The sequence below is a fragment of the Physeter macrocephalus genome, chromosome 12, assembly GCF_002837175.3.
Source record: "Physeter macrocephalus isolate SW-GA chromosome 12, ASM283717v5, whole genome shotgun sequence".
Taxonomy (NCBI): domain Eukaryota; kingdom Metazoa; phylum Chordata; class Mammalia; order Artiodactyla; family Physeteridae; genus Physeter; species Physeter macrocephalus.
This window is the reverse complement of record NC_041225.1, coordinates 75,273,448-75,298,760: the sequence shown is the minus strand read 5'-3', so window position 1 is coordinate 75,298,760 and position 25,313 is coordinate 75,273,448. Positions and strand designations below refer to the sequence as shown.

Below are 25,313 nucleotides of genomic sequence, written 5' to 3'. Positions count from 1 at the left end.
TATATGGAATCTAAAGAAAAAAAAATGGTTCTGATGAACCTAGGGGTAGGACAGGAATAAAGACACAGATGTAGAAATCTAAAAAAGAAAAATGGTTCTGATGAACCTAGGGGCAGGACAGGAATAAAGATGCAGATGTAGAGAATGGACTTGAGGACACGGGGAGGGGGAAGGGTAAGCTGTGATGAAGTGCGAGAGTAGCATTGACATATATACACTACCAAATGTAAAATAGATAGCTAGTGGAAAGCAGCTACATAGCACAGGGAGATCAGCTCAGTGCTTTGTGACCACCTAGAGGGGTGGGATAGGGAGGGTGGGAGGGTGACGCAAGAGGGAGGTGATATGGGGATATACGTATATGTATAGCTGACTCACTTTGTTATACAGCAGAAACTAACACAACATTGTAAAGCAATTATACTCCAATAAAGATGTTTTTACAAAAAAGTGGTACTGATGGTAACTTTTATGCCATAATTTCTAGCCTAGACAAAGTGAGTTTTGCTAGTTGACCTTAGACAATATTTATGGAAAGTATTCCATTCATCTTTGCAGTATCTCAGAATGTCATGAGAATAAATATCTTCTTCAGTTCAGACCGGCTCAAGGTCAATGCATGGAAGCCAGACCTTTGGACTCTTTATTACGCAGCTGACTCCCAGTGGTTGTCCTGTGCCTTGATTGAAAGCTTTCTTTTCTAGGATGAGGCTTTCAGAATTGTGAAGAATGGACAAGAAGATGTTTATGGAGAAATGAGTAGTTTATAAAGAATGCCTACTATGTGCCCGGTACCGTGCTAGACAGATTTCAGGCACATTCTTAATTCTTCAGGGGAAGCCCAGTTCCCTGCACCTGAAGTATGTGCCCTTTTGGCATAGTCTTTGCAATAGTAGGTGGTGATTATGCCAGAGAACCCCAGCCTTTGCCAAACAGAAACAGGTATTTGGCACGATCTGGTCCTCAAGTCCTCATTGTTAAATCTGTTTCACAGATATGGTGGAAAGATGGTCTCCAGGTCCCTGGGGGGAAATTCTTGACATTTGGTTCATATCTCTCCTTGGTTCCTCACCTCTGAGGGTATCTAATCCAACTGCTCATTAAGGGAAAAATAGAGACAGCAGATGAGAAGTGTCTTTTTTTTTTCCTTTCAAAGCAATTTAAACCTTTGGAAGGTACACAAACGTGGTCCTATTATTCAAGTTAATTTACAATCCTTCCCCTGTCTACCACAAGGAATTTATGAACCTGGAAAAGCTGGAAGTCCCTTAGCAAAGTAAACAAACTGTAACTCAGGATGCATACTTCCAATGAGCCTCTATCAGCAGGTTATATTTTCACACCAGAGATGAAAAGATAATTTGGTGAGCCGTATTTTGTGTCACTGGGAGCAGCTGAGAGACACCTACCCGGTGCGAAAAGAGAGAGGCTGGCTAGGCAGCTGTCTGCGGGCCAACACACAGCAGTTGTCATTGTCCTGGTGACAGTGGTGATGACAGTAAGAGCTAGCATTTACTGAGCCATCCCCGTGAGTCAGGTATTGTCCTCTGCTTTTTCAGCCTCACCACAGCCCTTTGAAATAGACACCATTATTATCTCCATTTTACAGATGAGGACACTGAGGCTTTTAGATGTTTGGGTATTTTTCCTCTAGAAACAGAGTGTGACTTCATACAATTTATCTACAGATGGGGCACTATCTGAATGCAGAGAATGGACTCTGTGTGTTTGGGAGTGGGGGTGGCTAGTGTGTTCTGTTTAGGAAAAGGGAGATTTCTTGTCCTCTTCTCTAAATGCAAAAGCATCCACCATCTTCCCCTTTCAAAGCAATGAGTACTGGACTGGGAGTCAGGAGACCTGTGTTCCAGTCCTAACTCTGAAAGGTGCCGGCCACATGATCTTGGACACATCCCTTACCCTCTCTGACATCAGTTTCCGTATTCATGAAACAAGGAGGACGGCAGGGGTAGCTGATGTCTAGGATCGTGGCTGTCAGTTTCAGTGGCTCCAGTATTCTGTGAACCAGAGCTATCGATTGATCTTTGCTTTTCAACCCCTCCCTCATCCACCCTTGTGTGTGGGACAGCGATGCTTCTCTCAGATGTGCAAGGCACTGAAAAGAAGGAAAGTTGTTTTTTTTATGTGCCGTATACCAGATGACCTTGATGTGATGGACTACGGGATCTGGTGACACTGCACACTCAGTACTATTCAACACTTTGCCTGAAAGGGAGAAAGGAATGGATTTATTGACTTGTGACTTTGACTCGGGCCTGTGTATCAGGCCTGTTATTATGTGGAATGATTAGGCTGTAGTGGCAGGGACAAGTTAAACTAGAACAACAAAAGACCTCCTTAACCTTTACCTGGACACAAGGCCATTCATAATGACTTGCATGGTTTGGAAAACCAAGTCTGTCCTGGAGCACTCAATACTTCTGCAGCCCAGCAAATGAGCAGGAAAGGGAAGATGGATGGGTGAGGGAGGTGAAATGTAATCCAATTCTGCATAGTCCTGTTTAGAATGCTGAGTTCAGGTCTGTGTCAAAAAAGACAACGATGGCTTAGAGATCATCATCATTTTCTTGGCTTGAAAAAGGAATCTGAAACTAGATACATTGGTTGCTTGCTGAGAAAACTTCCAACTATTTGTTATCCACTAGAGCAAATTATGCTCTTTCTGAAAGATATTTTCCCTCTTGAAGGAGCCATGTACCTTCTATTAATGTGAACAGAAGTAGATACATGGAGCTTTCACAGACACACACACACACACACACACACACACACACACACACACACACGCTCAGGATCAAACACAAGTTCTCCTTGAAAAGCTAAATTAGCTGCAACCGTCTCAGGCTTCTCTTGCTTCTGAAAGATACTCTTCCTCACCTCCCTACCTGATGAGCCATATTTTTGGTGGAATGGCTGTAGCATGAACCATTTCAAAATCTTGGGTAGGATGAGTTTTTTCCAGACACCTTCCCCTAAATATTGCAAGTTTTAATGGAGCTGGATACGGCACTAGAATTGGAGAATTCCAGAGTATTACAGCTCGAGGAGAACTCGTTCATCATCTAACCCAAGGGTAACCTAGTTTTACTTTAAAGGGCCAGATGGTAAGTATTTTAGGCTTTGTAGGCCAGTCAGTCTTTGTCACAAATACTCAACTCTGCTGTTGTAGCAAGAAAGCAGCCATGGACAGTACATACACAGTGAGCGTGTCTGGGTTCCATGAAACTTTACTTACAAAGAGAAGTGGCAGGCCAGTTTTGGCCCACAGGTCATAGTGTGCTGACCCCTGGTCTCACTCATTGTTCAGATGAGTGTGAAGAGGCTCATCCAGGGCCAGCTTGGCCAGCTAGCTGCAGAGCTAGGACTGGAGATTCGTGGAGTGGGAATGAGATACTCAATTCCAGGTTCCCTGGTCTGGGGACTTACCTTCAATAGCATGGTCTTAATCCAGTTGAATTACTTAATATTTGAAAGCAATTTATTGTGAAAATTAATTTATAAGCTAGAATGTGGAAACCATGCTTGGTTAGTAGAGGTCATGGCTGGAGTGAGTTGAGACTTGTGTGTGGATATTGGTGACCTTGAAACTAGCACTCTCTTGCCCACATCATTTGGGCAGACTCTGACCATCCACTGATTTACGTGGCCCTGTGGGAAGGAAGGTAAATCCCTTCCATCACTGAGGCTCAGACTCATGCCAACATACTTGGAAAATTTGAGTGGGTTTGATTCCAGCAGATACCAGATCACAAAGAAGAACAGTGGGGCTTTAAGAGAAACACACACACACACACACACACACACACACACACAGAGTGAGGAGGTCTGGTAGAAGTGGTCCAGCTTAGCCACAGGGAGATTGGTAAAGGACCATAGTTCTAGGACAATGAAAAGCTCTGCTGAAATCCAGCTGACCCAGCTACCTGGAGGCACCCCTGAACCCTGGCCACACAAAAACTAAAAACAAGAGATTGCTAGGAAGCCAAGCACCTCTGCAAGAAGTTTCTATGACACCCCCCCCTCCCCCTACAAAATAGCACAGCCAGAAAGATCATGCATTTCTTTTTCTGATAGAGATTCATGAGACCTGGAAATCTGGAGCTAGGCAGTAATGGAGTGCCAGGTGGTATTAGCTGAGAAAGTGGGCACCAAGGGGTGACAGAGGTCATGAATGAGTTACTGCCATCACCCAGGTGCCCTGCAGAGGAGAGCCAGGCACTGTGCAGACAGGCCCAGAGGCATAAAACACGGAAGACCCAGAGGCAAACTACGATATTGCCCAGGGGCAGTGGCAGAGAGAAGAGATTACCCAGAGTGTTGGTGGAGGGCTAGTCTATGGCGAATTGGTATCAGTGTGTTAGAGACTCAAGCTGAACATCAGCAACATGGCAGGTCAGTGTGCTTGGCAGAGGTATGGATGCACCTGGAGAAACAGACCTGTCGTGACAACTTACAGTTTCTGAACAGTGACTATATGTCAGATGCTATGCTACCTGCCTTTCAGGCATTATGTCATTTGATGTGAATAACAACCTTGCAAGGTCCATACTGTTATTATCTTTGGAGTGAGTCAGCTATTGCTGCAGTAACAACTCCCCTCAAATACCAGTGACTTACAAGGTAAAACACTTTTTTCTCATTTGCATTTTGTGAGGGCCACAAGTTGACCGCAGCTCTGTGCCAAGCTGAAGGCCAACTGTGGGTCTGTTCGTGTGTTTTCTCATTCTGGGACCCTGGCTGAGGAGCATTCCTTATCCTGGACATGTTGTTCTCATTGGTGGAACAACACAAGAAAAATGCAAGAGTGGATTGAACTTTGTAATCCCTCTTTAAAAAATTGAAGTATAATCGATTTACGATAGTATATTAATTTCAGGTGTACAGCATAGTGATTGAGTATTTTTATAGATTATATTCCCTGTGCTGTACATTACATCCTTGTATCTTATTTATTTTATACCTAGTAGTTTGTACCTCCTAATCCCTTTCCTCTATCTTGTCCCTTCCCCAAAATTCCCCACTGGTAACCGCTAAATTGTTCTCTGGATCTGTGAGTCTGTTTCTGTTTTGTTATATTTATTTATTTATTTTTAGATTTCACATATAAGTGAAAACATATTGCATTTGTATTTCTCTGTCTGACTTATTTCACTAAACATAATACCGTCCAGGTCCATCTATGTTGTTGCAAATGGCAAAATTTCATTCACTTTTAAAGTTTCTGCTTGGATATTATTACATCGGGTCCCGCATCAGGTCCATGCACATGTCACTGACCAAAGTAAATCACGGCCAAGTCTGACAGTGGGATGGGGAAGCAATTTGTGCCTGCTGGGAGGCAGGGCAAGTCACATGACAGGGGAAGGAAAAGGTATTTGTGACTAATTTGATCTACATACCATCTCTGTTTTATAAATGAGAGAGGAGTCATTATAACACATAGCCATTCACCCTTAGCCACCCGTTACACTTTCGGTGCTAGGGATGCACAGCTGATTTGTATGGGGGCTCTTTTACCCCTTTTGTTCCCCAGGACTTATGTACACGCCACAGGTGAGGCCATCGGGAGGATAGAGGATACTGTGTCTTTAGAATGAGGAACATGCCTAGGGCTTCTTAATTTAGAGTCTGTAAACTTGAAGCTCAGGTACATTCAGATTACACTTTTTAAATTCATGGTACAGATACTTTCTTGCTATTATAGAGAAAAGCTTTTCATCCACTACACCTGATCCTCTGTGGTATCATAAAGACTCCGATCTTGCAGAGTTGGTAGTATTATTTTAGAGATAGGATTGCCCTATGAAGCAGGCTGACTTCTCAGGTTTGAGGAAAAGTTTTCCCCCATCCCTTTGTTATGAACATTTTTTAATGTACAGAAAAGTTGGAAAAATTGTACAGTGACCACCAAGTTTCAACAACTGTTACTTGTTCTATCTGTAAATATCTAAACACACAAATTTATCTACACACATATATATGTATATACTGAGCAATTTGAAAATAAGTTGCAGACATCATGATACTTTAGCCTTAATGCTTCTGATGTACCTCCTGAAAATGGAGACATTCCTTTAAATAACCCTATTACCATTATTATACCTAAGAATAATTTCTTAAGTCTTCAAGATGTCATTTATAGCTAATTAAATTTCAGTACCAGGATCCAATCAAGTTTTATGCAGTACATTTGGTTGTAATGTTTCTTTAGATTCCTTTAATTTAGAGAAGTCCAACAGTACCCCACTTAAAAAAAATAGTATAGATTTTAAAAATAGACCAGGACAGCTGTCTTGTATAATATCTCATTATCTGGATTTTCTTCATCATTTTCTCTTGGTGTCATTTTTTTTTGTGCCTCTGTCCCCTGTATTTCCTATAACTGGAAGTTAGCTCTGAAAGCTTGGTGGGATAACCATCAGACCTTGATATCTTGGATGCTTTATAGGAGATGCTATATGCTTGACACTGTTTCTCACCCAGAAGCACATGGGTCAAGACATACCACCATCAGTGATCTTAAGTTTGATCATTTGGTTAAGGTAGTGAATGCAGGTACTCTCCATGGCAGGTTTTTGTTTTTCCCTTTGCAATTTAGAGTGATACTTTGAAATCCTGTGACTCTCTTATTCCTCATAAACCTTTCACCTTTTATTAGCTTTAGCTAATGAAAATACAGACGTCCAGTTAAATTTGATTTCAGGTAAACAATGAATACATTTTTTTGTATAGTATGTCCCAAATATTCCACGGGGCATATGTATACTAAATTTTTGTTGTTGTTATCTGAAATTTAGATATAATTATGGATCCTGTATCTTATCTTGCAAGCCTAGACTCTATATTAGGGGAGAGTGTTGTGGAAAAGGAGAGTAGAAGGGAAGGTATCAAATGCTGAAAACAAACTGCATAGACTTGGCGAGACTACCTGGAGACAAGTTTACACCTAAAGGTTTGGGGAAGCGTGGCTGGAGATGCAGAAGATGCAACTGCATAGGTTTGGGGATGGTCACAGTGATGGATGAGGATGGTCTGAAAAGATGCTCAGTTCATCCAGCATGCGGTCTTCTAATTCCTACTACATACATACCCCAGGGTGGGCACCAGTGTAAGACAGAGTGGCGGTCTTATGGTTATTTCTCCAGTTCTTCAATGTATTTCGGACAGTGAAGGGGCCCTGAAGCTTGAAGTCTGGGGAATGGTAAAGATTAGTGTCTTTGTAACATCAGTGTTCATACAAGTCATCTGAGAATCTTAAGAAAATGCAGTAGGTCTGGAGTGGGGTCTGAGATTCTAAATTTCTAACAAGCTTCTGTTGATGTTGACTTCTCAAATGGTCTTCTAGCTGTCTAACATATTGGATAAATGAATGGTTTTGGAGCCAGAGATACCTGAGTTCAGGTCTTGGCTTTGTAGCTTTTGATCTGTGTGTCCTTGGGAAAGTTACACAATCTTTCTAAACTTCAGTTTCCTCCTCTGTAAAGTAATATTAATTACACCTAGCAGATAGGGTTAATGCAAGGATTAAGTCAGATAGTGACTACAAAGTACTCATCACAATGCCTGGCATAATGTGCAATAATATTTGCTATTTTTATTAATATTAACAGTAATCTAATACGCAAAATGAGTATGTCTCCAAGCTCCTGTGATTTACTCTGTTGGAGTGGAGGAGAGTCACCCCCAATTTGACATGATTTATTGTATAGTATACAAAGTATGACAGACAAAGAGGGCGGCTGTCCTCTTATTCAGAGTAGTATATTTCTTCCTAGGAAAAAAACCCACTTATTTTTCAAAAGGGGAATGAAGTGAGAGAGTGGCCTGGACATATATACACTACCAAATATAAAATAGATAGCTAGTGGGAAGCAGCTACATAGCACAGGGAGATCAGCTCGGTGCTTTGTGACCACCTAGCGGGGTGGGATAGGGAGGGTAGGAGGGAGACGCAAGAGGGAGGGGATATGGGGATACATGTATAGGTATAGCTGATTCACTTTGTTATACACCAGAAACTAACACAACAATGTAAAGCAATTATACTCCAATAAAATTGTTTAAAAAAAAAAACAACAAAACAACAGATTAATAGCAGTGAATTCCAAGAAGGGAAGAAAGGTGTGAGATACAGAACTAGTAGCAGCCTTGAGATCTGAAAAGTAACAGATAACGGGGAGGGAGGGACCAATAAATAGGGAAGCCAACTCAAATGTGCAGCAGTGTGGGGTTATTTGGTATAAGGGACGAACAGCCTTGCATCATTTCATAACCACTACTGGAATCCAGTTTCCCAAAGAAAATGAGAGATAACCATAGCAAAGACATATATGAAAACAGCAGAAAATCATTAGAAATAATGACACTTGACTTTTGATTCTGCACAGTGAAGGCTTTATTTCTTGGGGTTATTTGATGAATCCTTCCGTTTTGTAATGATGGGAATATGGCTGGACCAAGAGGGATTGAAGACCTGTAACCAGGGTTCTGAGTTTGGGAGAGCCTGTGCATGTGTACACCTATGACTGTAGCATGAGTTTTCAAGCCAGACAAATTTGAATCTCTGTCCCAGGCACTAGTGGGTCGTGGCCAAGAGAACTAGCTCCAGAGTCAGGCCATCTAGGTTGAATCCTACTTCTACCACTTATCAGCCGTGTGACTTTGGGCTAATTAATTAATCTCTCTGTGCCTTGGTTTCCTCATCTATAAAATGGGGATAATAATCATAGTATCTTCCTCATGGCAATATTGTGAAGTTTAAGTAGTTTAAACTTTATAAAGTATATAATGTTGTGTTCAGTAAATAGTAGTGCAAAGAATAGCACCATTACTTATTCCTCCATTATTGTATAGATGAGAATTGAGTCTTTTTTGTGTGTCCAACCATGAAAACACAACGTTATCTATCAGGGATAAGTCTCCGCAAACAGCCATGAAGGAGTATTTGCCCCCTGTTTTAACCAGAGTGATAGAATGTGCAGCAACTTGAACTGGAAAGATCTGGTTGGTTGGAGTAGAGGTGGAAGTAGAGAGGTAGGGGTGAGAGTTGCTTAGATCCTAAGCAAGAGGTGTGGAGATGTCATGGTACGTGAAGCCATATGAATATCTGAAGGGCATCATCAGGAGACCTGGTCTAGAAGGTTGGGGTTGAGACCAGCTCACTCATTATTGAGGTTAAAGGTCAGGAACTGGGCACATGCATCTTGGAAGAGGGTCAGGCAAGCTGAGAAGTGGTGGTGAACGTAGATCAAGACCTCAATGCAGACCGTGGTTTGGGCCGCTGTCCCTCCACTTACACAAACCAGAAACCTAGACAACCCCTCACCACGCATATCCAATCCGAATCTTTTTTGCCTTTACCTCCTAACGCGTTCACTTTTTTTCCACATTCCCAACTCCAGCACCACCCTTAACTGAGCCAAATTGGACTGTAAATGACTCCCAGCTGATATCCCTGCATCTTTGCTGGTTTCCTTCCTTTCTGTTCTCCATCCTGCAACCAGAGGGACTTTTTCTAAAATAGAATATGATCATGTGGCAGCCTGAAAAAGTTTTTTGTGGTTTCCAGGACAAAGTCGCAATGCCTGAAGAGTGTGATCCAACTCCCATGTATTCTTCTGCAGCCCTGTCTTCTTCCAGGCACTCCTTCATGCTGTGCTTCAGCAACCCTGGCCTTACTTTAGTCTTGCTACTCACCGCACAGCACCCAGCTCTGGTGGCTGCAGTTACCTCTGCCTGGAGCACCCTTCCCTCCTCCTTTTATGTTCCTAACATCTTCTCATCCTCTCAATCAGAGTCAAGCATCAGGGAAATTATCCATCATCTCCCTGATCAGATCAACCCTCCCTCCTCATTTTAAGCTCTAATATATAGAGAGCACCCTGAATTTCTCCTTTGTGTCACTTAGTTGAAATTCCACATTTACTTGCAATTAACTATTAATAAGCTCCATGAAGGCAAGAATCATGTTTGGTTTTGCTCAGATCTATCCCTCTAGAGTGTAGCATGATGTTTAGAAAATACTAGATCCTCAATAAACATTGGTTGACTGAATAAATGCATGCATGATTAAATAAATGGGTGCATTCCTGAACAAGCAGAGATTCAGGCAGAATCAGGATGTGAGATTATATAACAGTATAGGTTCATCAGGAGGCATTGACAGCTGAGTCATCTTATCGAGATGGCTCAGAGCTTCCCTAATTGGTCCTATTCCTTGAGCTCACCTTTCAAACCATGAGGGTTCTTCACTCTCCTCCAAGGTTCAGAAGTGCAGAAGCTGCAGTTTGGTCGGTTCGTCTCTGAATCTTCAGCTCAGTGTGTGGCATGTAGTGGGCACTTAATGCATTTCCCCCCCTAATGAAGGAATGAATCACTGCCCAGGGAGGAATCATTCCCCGCATTCTCATCTTATCTGCCATTTTACTGTTGGGCAGTTGGGCTTGGATGTCTGGTTTCTATTGGAGTTGGTGCGGCTGATGCCTCTGAAAGATCCACTTCTCCTTGGGAAAGGATTCTGAACAGTGTGTTTTGGTGTTTTAGGCAATTCACGATCAGAGCTTTGGCTTCTCCACCCCACCTCTGCCACATTGTGACATACCAAGCCTAAGCCCTCTCGCTCTGGGGTAAATTTGGACCAGGGCTGTCGTCGTTCCTCTAGGACCCCAAGCTGGGTTAGGAATCCTCCTCCCCTCCGAGGCCTAGGAGTACCTTTGTTTCCTCAATCGTTCTGAGGAAATGACTTTTCCGGAAAGAATAGACCCAGGCCCCACTTTCTTGGCAGCCAGACTGGAGGGAGAATGTAAGCTGAGCCTCATCCTTTTTCCCTGCACTTTACAAATATCTCATTTTTTATTTCCCTCCAACAACATGCGATGACCCTTTGGCAAGTCCTTAGTGCTAAATTTCTTTTTTATGGAGGCAGCAGTAAAAACTCTAGGGTCTTTGATAGGCAGAGCTGGGCCGTAGAGCAGATGTAAATCACTTGAGCATTGGCTGGATTCGGTTGACAGATTTCTAGGTTCAATGAAACTTTCCTTTCCCAAATAAATCAAATTCTGACCTATGAAGGTCTAAGCTGGGAACACTTCTGAGCTGTCTGAATTTAGGCTGAGGCTGGAGGTCATCCTGTCTGGGTGATGGGCATGGATTTTGCAGTGAGCAGGAAGGGAAAACTCATGACATAGAGTTTTGTACATTTCCCTTTTGCTTGAGGCTTTTGGTACTTTTTGCTCCTGGTCCCTTAAATGAAATGGTTACAAAACGTATATAGAGGGAACCGAGGAAGTCTTGGAATAAGCATGGAGAATTGAATTCAAGGTTTGGTGGTGGAGACATTTTTATTTGAAAAGAAGTGTGTGTGTGTGTGTGTGTGTGTGTGTGTGTGTGTGTGTGAAAAATTCTAACCTCTGTGGAACTTGTTGAAGTCTCTCCACAGTCACAGAGGACAGCTATGGCTGGATCATTATAAGGGATTTGTATGTTGAATGGCATTGAGAAGGTCTGTTTTTAGAAGGACTTGAAATTTTAGGATTATCCCCAAAGTGTCAGTTATCTTGCTGTGACTCAAAGTACCTTGAGGATGAGAGGCACCTATCTCTTTGCTTTTGGACTTAGTTTTATCACTTCAAATGGCATATTCTTTCCCCTTACAGCTCAAGCACCCATAAGCCTGTTTACCAAAGGAGTCTCAGAGACTTGGACCAGACACCCAGGTGTCCAGAATGGGTAATTTCGGAAGGCACCGACCCACCTGTCACCTGTGTGGGAACCATCACAAATGGAAATGTGCAGTTTCTCCGAGGCCACGTATCAGTCAGGTGGGGGACTGCGCTGACACTCACTAATGGCCCAGCTATCACAGAATAGCATAGTGCCATTAACAACTGATTATACACATTATTGGGTAGCTCACAGTTAATGGGACCTGTCACAAGATCTCAGAAGACTGGTCTTATGATCTGTTGATAAATAGATACGTGGAACACGTGGGTCAGTCATTTCCTAGTTAAGAAGGAAGGAGGAAATGAAGTGACAGCCTCAGCAGTTCCACACAGACCACGGCAGTGTGCCCGGATGGAGTTTGGTGTCAGGACGTGAGGCCTAGGGGTGGGCTGAGGTGCAGGAGGATGTGTCTCCATTCTAGTCCTGCAGATATAAAGGGTAGTGGGGGATGAGGCAATGGCATGGAGATTTTTAAAAATGCATTGGAACTTCAGCATTCCAAAGGGAGATGTCTTCCTCCGAGCAGTTCCCTTGGGAAGCTGAGACCTCTTTCTAGTGAGGCTGCCTTTGTTCTTGTATTTCCTTCGTGGGTTCTTTTGGGAGGGTAGTGGTATATTCTTTTTGAGTGTCCTCAGTTGTGTCAAGTCTTTGAAGGAGTAATATGCAAATGTGAAGTAGACAGGGATGGGAATATCACTGTCGACTCGTATAATTTAAATCATGGTTGAGGTCTGCTTCCCATCCTGAGACAAGTATCCAGGGTGATAATAAAGTAGATCTGAACTTTAGGCCACAAACACAGGTGTGCAGCAGTATTTTATTTAAATCAAATTTTATCTGATTGGGCTCAGATGACAAATTCAGTGTCACTCATTTTGGCGGAGAGGTGGGACCGAAGACGTTTCTCTAAGCCCCTCCGGCATCAGTCCACCCTGAGTATTATTCACACCCTCACCTGCTTTGGTTTCTTTGAGTCTGGTGAATCCAGTGCTTCTTTGGCACCATGATTTTGCCAAGGCTGGACGCCTTCCTGTCTAAGGTCAGCCTCTTTAGGTGCATTGTACCAACTCCCCACCAGTGGCCCTGTCACCTCCCCTCGGTGTCACCACTATTGCAATGCAACCGATCCCTGGAGTCCCACTCCCCTCCAGTCCCTTCTCAGTCTTGGGAAACCTCCCCACTCGAAAGTATTTGCTTCTTTCCCTATGTCTCAGTGAGCTCAAACTTTTAGGGAAAAAAAAAAAGCCAGGTAGGGATTTTTCTGCAGGCAATTTCTACTTTCAGTCTCTACAATCCTCTGCTAAAGTAAGGGAACACAAAGAGCCTGACGACTCTTTAGGAGCCAAGGAGCGGGAAATGTAATGAGAACAAAACACACGTTAATATCTCAGTACCTTATACTGCTATGATAAGGATGGTGATGACAATGATGGTGATAAAGATGATGATTTATATTGGCATTTGCTTTAGAATTTCAAGCCACTATCTGACATGATCCCTGTAGTAGGTCAGTAAGGTAGGATAATGTGCCAAACGGAAATGAAGACTCAGAGAGGTTTTGTGAGTTGGCCAAGGCCACACAGCAGGTTAGTAACCATAGGCCCTCATTTGTTGGTTCAACATAGTCTTCTTTGAAAGAGACCACATGTTGCCATTTTTGGTTTGGAAAATACCAGACCCAGCCTTCTGGGAGAAAGCGACTGGAAGTAACTTAGAGACAGCTGGGGTCTTGGACACCCAGGACACTGAGAGATGTTAACAGAAGGGATCCCAAGACTTCCTAAACCCCTCAAAGTCTCCCTGCTGTCTGGGCAGAAGGGGACCTTGTAAGTCAGGCAGAATTTGAGCCCCCTGCCATCCAGGCTGGGATCTCCTGGAAAGAAAAGAAAGCTTATTTTGGTGTTATTTTCTCCTCCATATCAATCTCCCTAAATTTCTGCTGCTCCTTTCCTTGTGCCAGGACTAGCTGCTCACTCGATTATTTTGCCACTGAAAGTGGTTAAGGCAGAAAAAGATTGTGCTAGAAGGAAAGAGAAATGTTCTGTTTTTTTCAGGGGGACACAGATTTACTTCAGTTTTAGTAGTTCCTATTCAAATCCATGTGAAGTAATTAATGAAAGCTAGAAGAAGGCCTGTAATGCACACGCGTGTGTACACACACACACACACACACACACACGCACGCACACCCCTTCCTAGGACTTTTTTCACTCTTACTTGAATTATGTTGAGCTGTTTGGTCTATTGGTTCAGTACCCCAAGCCTAGTGCAGTACTGTCATCCCTTGCTTTACAACACAGCCATTATATCCCTAAACCACATTGTGATACACAGTGCCTTCTGTTTACGACTCCCGAAACTCCCACTCCATATATCACCTGCCATAAAACCCATCAAACTGCTGCTACTAAAATGGTGCACAGTGGTCTAAGCAGGAGCCAGGCAAATTGTGTGCTACCCTACTGTGGTTAATGAGAGTGAAAATGTGGTTAGGATTTTATTCAGACGATGTTCATTTGCAGTGCCATTGTAGTGAGATGGCAAAGAAAGATTCTTTTGTTAACTTGAATGACAATATATTTTCTATTGTATGGAGTGGCTCAGTGCAGAGTTTGCCAAGTTATTTGTCAATTGTAAGTAAGTCAAGCTGTGACCTTGAACGACTAGGTTTTTATTGCTTGGGGGTCTTGAAAACTAATTAATATACTGAGATAATGATATTGAGTATCAGAAACCTGTTGCCAGATTTGGAAGAACAGTAGCGGAATTCAACTCTAATAAAGACAAAAATAGTTAAAATAGAAGGTCTCTTTTCTGTAGAATAGATACAATTTATTGTGTCTTCTACCTGGGGGATTTTTTTTAAAAGAGGGGCACCGTACCTTTTGAATGTTTTGCATTCTTCTGAAACCTGCACGTAAGCAGAAAATCCTTAGTAATATCCTTAACCATTACTGAGTTCCCTGAAACAAATATGGGGATATTATTTTTCTTCATTGAAAAATAATTAGAGCAATTAAACATAGCTTCGTTCTGTAAATAATCTTAATTCAAAGGAATCCTCACCCCTCCCCACACCCTCTTCCCATCTCCAACTCAAGAGCCAAGACTTTTTGATCCTAGAGAAAGGATTTCTTAAAATGGTTCAATAAATGCAAGTATTTTACTCAAGGAAAAATAATGTAAACTTTTCTCTTGTTAATCCCCCATTCCCCTTATTGTCTCACAGCTCTTTCTTTCCCTCCAAACAACTAATTGTGTGTCATGGAAGATATATACTACTAATGGTATTGGAAGACTTTCTTCCACAGCCTTGGTCCATTTATGAAAACTTTAAAGAAAAAATTAGCACAGTGTATATACAGCATGTCTGATCTCATTAACTCATCACTGAGATATGAGTGTCCCCAGAGACTATTCTGGGCAGTGTCATGGCATCAGAGCTTGTCCCTGGCATGCTCCAGCCTCTCTATTTTGCCCTTCTCCACTGTTCTCCCCAGGATGATTGGGGTCCTGGGGCTGTCCTTGCACTAGCGTTGTTATCGCTGCTAAATCTGGTATGGACACCCCACCAAACCCCACGTTCTCTACTAAGCGAGTCCTATATGTTATTCATTTGACACACACACACACACACACACACACACACACATGCTATGAGGTGGATTCTAGTGTATTTCTCACTTTAGAGATTGAACAAATATGAGACCGGTGGAGATTAAGCAATTTTCTAAGTCAAGTGACTAGGAAGAGGCAGGACCTATTGTGATCTCCCGTCTTTTAGACTGTTTTCGTCTTCCTCCTTCTGATCACCTTCTCCTGGGATTCTTTCCATCCCCAGTCCTCCTCCCACCACCATTTCTTTAAAGTCTTATTCTCTTCTGGGGAAATTGAGTGGCCAGGGGGTGAGCTACATACATCCTCTCCACTCCTGTATAAGCACGTGCCTTATTCTCAGCTCAGGACTCTTGTTTCCTTGAGGTCCTTAAAGGGATGCTCTGACTGAGAATGTCACATGCTGTGGCCCCAGCAGAGGAGCTGTGTAGAAGGAGGCAATAAGCCCACTTCCTAAGTATTGCTGGCTGGCCCTGTGTGCAAATAAATAGGTTTCCTTAGAGATTCATATCTCTATGTTCATATCTTGGCAGCCCTAACCATGGAAAGGAATAGAGTTAATATAATCAGGAAGGACTAAATAGGGACTGAAAAAACGCACATTACCCACAAAGTTTTTGTGGGTGATACTAATACATTCTGTGTACTTTCAGGAGGCTTTGTTTATCAACCCCAATACCGCACCATGGTAAGGCTGAGAAAAACAAATCATTCAGGTAGAAGCTAAAGGGTAGCAAAGGAAAGATAGGATTCTCTATGCAATGACCACAGGCTATGGGGTAGAGTTTTTAGACTGGGCCTCTCTGTGATCTGTTTGACTTTTTTAGGGGAAATCTGATTTCAATTGAGTCATATTGTTTTTAAAAAAATCCCAACCCCAAACAGCACCACAAAAAAGGAAATTAAACTCTAAACAGTGCATTAAGATAAGGGTAGGGATCTAAGTTACTGGCCCAGAAACAAGTCAAAATCAAAGTTAAGAACAGAACCTGTAAGTTGCTCTAGTTAGACATTACAGATGCCACCGGTGTTTACAATTGTTGGATGTAAAACAGTCTACCTTGCAGTGGATGCTGACATCATCAGCATAGCACTTAGGACTTTGGGATCTCCAAGTGCTTTATAAGCATCCCTTTACTTATGCAGTTCTTGTGGAGAGTCAGATAAATAGAAAGTGCCATTATCCAAGCCCCATGGATAGAAGCACTCCAGTTGGAAATGCATTCCCAATATAGGGGCTTCGTGATGATTTGGGGGGTAGCAAGGTATTGTTGGCCCTCAAAAGACTTGGATACATTCTCTCCCTGACTCAGCTATCCCATACTTTGTAATTCATATTTCTGGCATTAGAGATCTACATTAAGATAGGCATTTGGGTAAAGAGGGCTATTTATATTCTAGCCTTGGTGGTGCCACTAACTAGCTATGTGACCTTGGGCAAGCCACTTATCCTCTCTCCTATGCCTACTGTCCAAGATTATTTTGAAGATCAGACACAAAAAAGAACATAGTCAAACCTAGGAAAGTCTGGAGCACAAAACAATTGTATTATCATTATATAGGAGAAAAAGAAGAAAAACAAAGGAAAGACAAAATTTTAAAAATTAAGTTGAGGATTGGCACAGTATTTTGCTCGCATGTAAGCATAATATTAAGTTTAATTCAGGTATGGTTGTGCCTTTCCTAATTATTTCTTACACCTGATGTGGCCCATGGGGAAATTCTCTCAGAGGCCGTGCATTTAGGGCCTTATATATTTTCAAGTTTCCTTATTAAGTAGAAACCAGAAGCCTTTTTATGTCTCCATGGGGACACCTCCAGAACTTACATCAGCAAAAAAGAAACCATAACCTGAGGTGTTGGGGTTAGGACAGAAAGTCTGAAGGGGTTCAACCCCAGAGAAATGGGAGACTATTACACCTGGCTGGCCTTGTGGGCTACATAGCCCTGTGTCTCCTGGATATGGAATGGTCATTGTGTTTAAAAGGAGCTTTGCCTTTAAAGAGGAAAGAAATTAGACCCTGGATCAAAAACTTTTGGGTCTCCCTATCAGCAATGGGAAAGAAGTAGCAGAGAAGGAGAAGGAAAAAATATTAGCTAACGAATATTAATTGAGCATCTGGTGACAAAGAATATTGTACAATATGTTATCTGTGATATTCTCTTTTAAAAGAGGTTGGACATGGTTGTATTTTTATTCTCAATTGCTAATTGTTTCCAGGCTCACCAAGCATTTATTTCTGATGGTTAATCCACCAAAATTTGCCTAGTTTTGAGCTGAGTGCTCTGGGGTTCAAAAGAAATCAGAGTCATGGTCACTGACCTGGAGAAATTTATGGAGTGGTCAAAGATAATATACTGATAAGAAGATAGAGCACAAAGAGGATTTGCAATTAAGTGTTGCCCCAAGTGGCAAAGACAATCCATGCTTTGAGAGTTAAGAGGAAGAGGAGTTCCAGTATTGGAGAAATGGGTATTGGAGTTGCAGGTCGGGGTAGGGAGGCCTCCTGGAAGTGCTGGAACCAGAAGTAGCAGAGAGAGGGGGTAGAATTTGGAGACTCACCTCTGTAAACACCTTGGTTCTGTGAGCCTGGCACCAACAGGGGGAGCACAAGGTAATAAACAGCTTTGGTTTGAGAACTTGGCTGCACTCTTTGGAGTTCCAGGAAAACAAGGTTGTGAGCAAGATGGGATCATTGACTACTGTCCTCTCTCCCCTTGCATGCACCTGTTGTCTTTTAAAAGCCCACCGCTCTCTTCCCCCTGCTCACATATAAAACTTGTTTCATGGTTAAATGCAAAAACAAACCCCAAACCAAACTAACCAAAAGAGCCCATAAGCAAACAAAAAATCTAGACAAGGAAAAAAAGCAATAACATTCAGTTCGTAATTATTCTTTAAAACAACTTCAATCCTTTGCCTTCTCAATTCTTTGAATAATCAGTTAATATGAGGAACTCACAGAATATTATAGCTCAGAGACCTGTCACTTTAATATTTCCTCTGCCTCAGGGAAATGGGCTATTTAACAAAATTCAGTAAAGCAGTGACTTTTGGGAAGGAGATTTGGGGGAACTAAAGTGATCTTTATAAGGCTTCAGTGGTGAAACATGCACTTAAAAAGGCTGCAGCCTCATGTTTATTCTCAGTGGAACTACTTTAAGTTTCTAGAAACTTGGTCAAATATGGCTCATAGATGTGTTAGAATGAGGCTCCAGCTTTACTGAGCTACCTCTGCCTGGCTCTCCATGACCCTTTTCATGAATCTTCCATCAGTTCATCAAAGAACAGTACAGCTCTGCCTGCAGGCCCTTTGCACATGCTATCTCCACTGGAAGTCTCACTCTCTTTCTCCCCCTCAAACTTTCTTTCGCCTAGTTAATTTCAATTCATCATATCTCAACTCAGGCCTCATTTCTTAGGAAAGTCATCCATAACCTACAGACTAGGTCTGTCTGCCATATATTCTCAAGGTGCTTTGTACTTTTCATCATTAACACAGTTTGTAATTGTATATGTATTTTTGTGACTATTCTCACCGTTCTTTACCTTACTAGACTGAAAGCTCCGAATGTAGGGACTCCGCCCCTTTAATGCACCATTGTATCCTCAGCATGAAGTACAGTTCCTGGTATCTAGTAAGGCTCAATAACTACTCACTAACTGGATGAAAAAAATGCAGACTTAATAATTATCACCTTCTAACAGTAGGTGTTACCTTCTGCTAAGGGCTATGGGAGTAGAGAGAATTGATACTTCGGGGAGGACAATGAGGTTAGGAGAGTCTTGGCAAATACTAGTTTTTGGAGGAGAAGGATGGAGTGGGGAGGAGAGTCGGAAGGGTGGTGGGAGAGAGCCTGGACAGGGGAGAGCACGTAGTGCTGGTTGAGGGAGGTATAGAGTCGTATGACAGAAGATGTGGGGTTGACAGCCCTGTCCCTCAGGTAGCTTAAAGCACTAGTTCTAGTTCAGCTTACCATGACCTAAAGAATATTACTGACTGTGCTAGTTATTCTTCATTTGCTTCCCACCCCTGAACACACTCTTATGTTTTCTGAGTCCTGCTGAACCTGGCCCCTGGTTGGATTTGGCCAATGGAAGGCACTGGCATGGACTAGAGGGAGGGAGGTGGGAAGGTGGGTTTGCCCACCCCCTTGCTTCCTTGAGTGCACATCTCTAGTGGAAGCTGCACCCCTGCATTACTACAGCTCCTGCTTCATGGCCTCCCTCCCTTGGCCCAGCTCTCACTGGTCTCAGGAAACTATTTCCCACCCTCATTCCTTAGGGCATCCTTCTAAGCTGAGTCCCCTCTCTGCTCATTCCTCATTCCTTGTTTGTTTCCTTAACTCTGCTTACTCCTCTGTCAGTAGCCCCTTCTTTCAAGTCTCCTTGTTTGAACCATCTGGAGACAACTGTGTTTCCTGATGGGACCCCGACTGATGTACTTACTTCCTCCAAGTGGTGACACTTACATGTTGCATGTGGTACAATGCTAGGTACAGGACTGCTTGCCAATTGGTAATGAAATTGTAACTGGCCATTTGTCTAGATTCACATTAGAAATATCTCTTTATTTCTGGGCAGCACATTGACTGTGAGATTCTTGATTCTATCAATGGAGGGAAAGGCATGTCTTTCTGCTTCTTCTGCCATGCTTGCAAAGACTATACTGTTAACAACCTGATCCCAGACCTAAAATCTTTGACCGAAGAACTGTGACTTAGAAAACCCCACGCTGACAAGGGCATGGAGAATAGAACCATTAGCAGGTAAAAGTGCTTATTAGACATCCAGTCTGTAAAATTCAGGTCACGAAATCTTTTTTTTGAACTGGATTATTACACTAGCTGCCTCAGTTCTCTAATTTATTTTGCTGGTACAGACCCTGGGTCTGTACTCCTTCCCTCATCCCCCAAAAAAGTACAGAAAAGTAGAACAGGAGGATTATAGGTGTAAGAGATTCTTTCCTGGTTCCAGCCCTATTTTGATATTATTGGCTAGTTAGATTTTTCTCCCTAGACATATTGAACATGTACCCCCAGATCTATAAAATGTCCAATTAAGAAACCAGAGAAAGAGTTCAGGAAGCAACTCAGTTACACTGATACATAATGTAAGGCCTTGAAAAATAGAAGAGAATAATTTAAATGTTTTTAAACTTATGGCATAACATTTCTTCTGACACTTCCCTCACTCAAACCCCTGCCGGATACCCAGAGCAGGAAAATACTAAGAATGAATTTTCTAAGTTAGGAATTGAGAAATGACCCATTTACAGAAAATCAAAAGCAGTCCCTCTCACGTTCTACAAATACCTGGAGAAAATATACTGAGAACTCATTTTAGAATCTGCTACGAAAAGGGCCAATGCTTGATCTGTAGAGTCCTGTTCACTAAGGAAACCTTTCCTTGTAGGAGGGAATGTTGGAATCGAAGGTACCAGGGCCTAACTCCTGTCTTCACTTGGGCTTAATGGGAGAGTGCTGAGATGCCACCCAGAACTCAATGACCTGAAGGAATGGAAATATCCAAGATTTTAGATGGAATGATAACCCGATTAGTTATTCTAATTTTAGTTTCCTTCAGATTATTTTAAAGAAAAATCTTGTATTACACAATGTGTACTTTTCTGCAGATAGATTCATTCTGTTTGTTTTGAGGCTTTACTTTGATTTCTCTTGCATTCCTGTGTAGGAAATCCTACTCAGAGACCACTGTCCATAATCCCAAGGCTTCAAAGGAGATCTGTCAGGGCCCTCACTGCACTGCCTGTATGCAGACCCTCCTTTCTGCTGAGTCTATGATGGAGATGAACAGAGATAAATGTAAAAATATCTGAACTGGAGACTTCCCTGATGGCGCAGTGGTTAAGAATCCGCCCGCCAATGCAGGGGACGCAGGTTCGAGCCCTGGTCCGGGAAGATCCCACATGCCACGGAGCCACTAAGCCCGTGCACCATAACTACTGAGCCTGGGCTCTAGAGCCGTGCTCCACAACCAGAGAAGCCACCGCAATGAGAAGTCCGCGCACCACAACGAAAAGTAGCCCCCGCTCGCTGCAACTAGAGGAAGCCCGCACTCAGCAACGAAGACCCAAAACAGCCAAAAATCAATCAATCAATAAATAAATATATTTTTAAAAAATTTGAACTGTACCTGAATCAAACCTCTAGACATTTTCTTTAGCCAGTTTCCCCACCCTTTTGTTTCTCAGGAGGTATCTGGCTAAAGGCTTTTTCATTTGGTCTTGGAGTATTTGCCATGTGTAAGGGACTGTGTTTTTGTTTTTGTTTTTGTAAGGGACTGTTTATCGGGCTGATTTATAAGCGTGTTGACTATGGTCCACAGCAGAAATTCGCTTAAGTACTAACTCCAAGCCTCACTGTGTTGGTGCTCTAGGGTGGCTGGACCTACTTCAAAGGGAGCCAAAACATACTTGAAATAAATTATTTTAAATTCATTTTCATTTTAAACATATAAGCCAACCAGTTGTAGTGGCCTGGGAGTCAGAAGAAGAGCTCCATTTCTGTCAGGAGTTTGTTGTGCAATTTGGGATAGCTTGAGACATGGCAAAACTCAGCCTTGAGGATTTTTTGATTACCTGATGTTTTAAATCATTCATATTTCTTTTCTCTGTTGATGATTAATTGAGATGTGTAAAATAGTAACTTCAATTAATATTTATTGACTGTGTAAAAAAGCACTGTTAAGAATGCAAAGGTGGGGCTTCCCTGGTGGCACAGTGGTTAAGAATCCGCCTGCCAACGCAGGGGACACGGGTTGGAGCCCTGGTCAGGGAAGATCCCACATGCCGTGGAGCAACTTAGCCCATGTGCCACCACTACCGAGCCTGCGCTCTAGAGCCCACAAGCCACAACTACTGAGCCCACGTGCCACAACTACTGAAGCCCGCGTGCCTAGAGCCCGTGCTCCCCAGCAAAGAGAAGCCAGATCAATGAGAAGCCTGGGCACTGCAACGAAGAGTAGACCCCGCTTGCTGCAAGTAGAGAAAGCCTGCGCGCAGCAATGAAGACCAAACACAGCCAAAAATAAATAAATAAAATAAATATATTTAAAAAAAATAAAAGAATGCAAAGGTGGGTAACATGTAATCTGTGCCATCCAGGTTGGGAAGGGCACACAGATTTCTAGGTAACACGGATGGACCTTGTTAAGGGCTTAGCCATGTGCTGTAGGATTCCGGAAGCGAGAGAAGGAGTGCCCATGCACACTTGACTTGGAGGATCAGAAGTGTCTCCCTGCAGGAGGTGCCTTCAAGATGACTCATCCTTCTTCCTGGATTGGCCTGGCCTCTGTCTCACACTCTCACAGCTCCCAGTACTTCACTTTGCTGGCATGTCTCCCAGTTACAATTACACATTATTTTATTATTTGAATAATGTCTAGGCCACTAGATTGTAAGCTCTGTGAGGGTAGAGACTGTGTCTTTTTTGCTCACTTTGGTGACCCCAGTGTCTTTAATGGTGCCAGTTTCAAAGGCAGTCAAAAATATCCAGTAACTGGATGAATGAGTGGCATTGAAGAAGAGGTGGGAACTGGGGTAGAGAAGGAGTCTTCCAGATGGAGGAAACAGTTTGAAAACTGGCCGTGCGTAAGTGGCCCCCTATCAATCCTTAGAGACTTTATAAACGTTAAAAATGGCAAACTGGGGCTTCCCTGGTGGCGTAGTGGTTGAGAGTCCGCCTGCCAATGCAGGGGACACGGGTTCGTGCCCCGGTCCGGGAAGATCCCGCATCCCGCGGAGCGGCTGGGCCCGTGAGCCATGGCGGCTGAGCCTGCGCGTCCGGAGCCTGTGCTCTGCAACGGGAGAGGCCACAACAGTGAGAGGCCCGCATACCACAAAAAAAAAAAAAAAAAAGGCAAACTGCATAGGATTTTTAACTGAATGACGAGAGGGCTTATTGAGAGAAATTGTGGCAGGTACAGGAGTATCTCTAACCTTTCCTTAGTAAACTCAAGAATATTTTATCACCCACGATTTTATTTAAGCTTTTCTTGAACCTAGTAGGTGCTCATTAAATATTTGGAAACAGAATCAGAACATGGTTGAATTTACGGATGTTTTCTGTCCGACACCCTTTTGGAATAACAAGCTATCATTGCCTACCCCCCTGCCCCCTCCTGCTTCTCACTTAAGCCATGTCTTTATGCTGTGAGAAAAATGGTGCAATACTGGGAAAAAAAAGCAGGGCATCTGGTTCACCAGATATGCATATGGCCACAACATATGGCAAACCCAGGGCATTTGACCATCGTGCTCATTAGAATGTGCCGGCAACCCGGATGCCGCACGTTCACTGTGTCTGTGTCGTTCTTCTCTCAGCATGCCGACCTGGTGTTAATCATCAAGACACACTTGCCTTTCTCCAGCAAATCACTTCCTCCACTTCTTTAACCTCTGATTTCTTCTGTAATCCCCTCCTCTTTTGTGTTTACTTTCAGTTGGTCGGTGGCCTTCAGACCAGCAGGATGGTCCTACTCTACAGATCGTACTAAAAACATCAACACACCACGCGAGCCACCAAAAGCAACGGCAGCAGCTCATGGCCTTCTCAGGTGGTGAGACGAAAGTGCAAGGTTCGTTTGCATTAAGGTCTTATAGAAAATAGTCTGTTTTTCTCCGAGTCTGGGATAATTAACTTTGCACAGAAAAAAAGAAAATCCACCCCACCCCGGAGCCCCTGATTCTCACTCAGGGACTTGACAACGTCAGGAAGAGGAGGGCCGGGGAGAGTGCAACCCAACCCCCATCCCGGCAAACAAAACAAGACTGCAGGCAATTCAAACACTGAGCCTGGATCAGTCTTCAAAAGCCAGTGAGCTGCGTATTCATTGTGTGTATTAGATAGTTTCCCCTTAAAAACATCCTGGCTCCAGTTTTTCCAGGCCCTACTTAGGTTTCTGTTTCCCTCTCTCCTCAGACCTCTACCTCCCACTTCACTAAGGAGATTCCATTTTTCAGTTCTCATTGGCAAGTGAAGCACCATTCATTTGGTACATTTGCATATTCCATTTTTGTGCAGGTTGGTCCTCTCCTGTTGCATTTCTAAAATGAGAAATGAGATCAAAACTCGTATTAACCCCAATGTCGTCCCCTTTGCTTTTCATTCATTGCTATTCTTTGTTTATCATCTTTCAGCAAATTTTCAATCCATGAGACAATACTCCCATCGAAATCAATTAGAACCAGTTTCACAAAATAGACTTACTGATGCCCTCTGTCAATCTTTTCTTGAATTCCAGCTGTATGTATATCATTGATGCACATTCACTTATTGCTAGGTACACATTATTCCTTTCATCTGCTAGTAACTATCAAAAAACAGTAACAAATTTGTCTGGAAGGATTTATTCTCCACATAGTTCCCTTCTTCTCTTTTTTTCTAAGTATCGCTGATGATTTGATTGAACTCAAAAGAGTTACAGATTTTTCTCATTTAATACCCAATCCATTATTTCAAGGCAGGAAAAGTGCAGATTTTTTTTTCTTTTAAATAGTTTTATAGACAAAAGTGAAAGATTTTTCATTCTTGCTTCAAATTCATTGTGAAAACAGAAGGCAGTTTTCCCAGATGGAAATCTGTCATATCATTATGGAAATGTCAGATTTCCACCCGGGGCATATTGACAAAAAGCCATGGTTTTTGCCCAGGGGGTGGAATTTCACAAATTTTCCCAAGAAGAGCTGCACTCCCTGGTAGAAGACAGAGGCAGTTTCTTTCCCCCATTTCAGATTTGTGAGGCTGAGCTCTAAGAGATTGGTTTCAGGCAAATACCCACAGAGGAGGAAGAAAGCTTTAGCATTCCCAGTACTGGCCATAGGGGCTTGGCTCTTGTTTCTGAGTCAGTCCTGGCTGTATTTACTTTAATATTGCAGTTACCCTGAGCTGTAACTCTATTGGCAATGTCGCATAAAACGGGTGTGTCATATTGC

The 25,313-nt window shown here is 42.8% G+C and overlaps 1 long non-coding RNA gene across 1 annotated transcript in view; it reads left to right on the top strand.

The window, feature by feature from the left end:
• LOC102980758 (uncharacterized) overlaps positions 1-25,313 on the top strand; it is a 381,128-nt gene that overhangs the window by 251,078 nt on the left and 104,737 nt on the right. Inside the window, exon 2 of the long non-coding RNA XR_448083.3 lies at positions 23,822-23,956. This is a non-coding gene — a long non-coding RNA (uncharacterized lncRNA). The remainder of the gene's footprint in view (positions 1-23,821; positions 23,957-25,313) is intronic.